The sequence below is a fragment of the Cucurbita moschata genome, unplaced genomic scaffold (genome assembly GCF_002738365.1).
Source record: "Cucurbita moschata cultivar Rifu unplaced genomic scaffold, Cmos_1.0 Cmo_Scf00059, whole genome shotgun sequence".
In the NCBI taxonomy this organism is placed as follows: domain Eukaryota; kingdom Viridiplantae; phylum Streptophyta; class Magnoliopsida; order Cucurbitales; family Cucurbitaceae; genus Cucurbita; species Cucurbita moschata.
The window spans coordinates 1,144,462-1,144,716 of record NW_019268575.1 but is presented as its reverse complement, the minus strand read 5'-3'; positions in this window follow the sequence as shown (position 1 = coordinate 1,144,716).

Sequence of the window (255 nt, the reverse complement as noted above, 5' to 3'; positions counted from 1 at the left end):
CTCCTACCCACTTAGGGATAGAAGAAAGGTAGTTCCCTTAAGCACTGACTCCAGGTCTTGAACAAGGGGCCCCACCCTCTCATTGGCCTGAGAGGGATTTGGTTTACTGGTTGGACCACAAACCAATGGTTCATTAGAGGATCAGTGAGACATAAGGAACAAGAAGTAACTTCAGGGGTAAAACGGTAAATTGACCCAGCTCTAGTTACGAACAACCTGTGAAGGATCGACTTACTAATCATGGTTATATCAGAT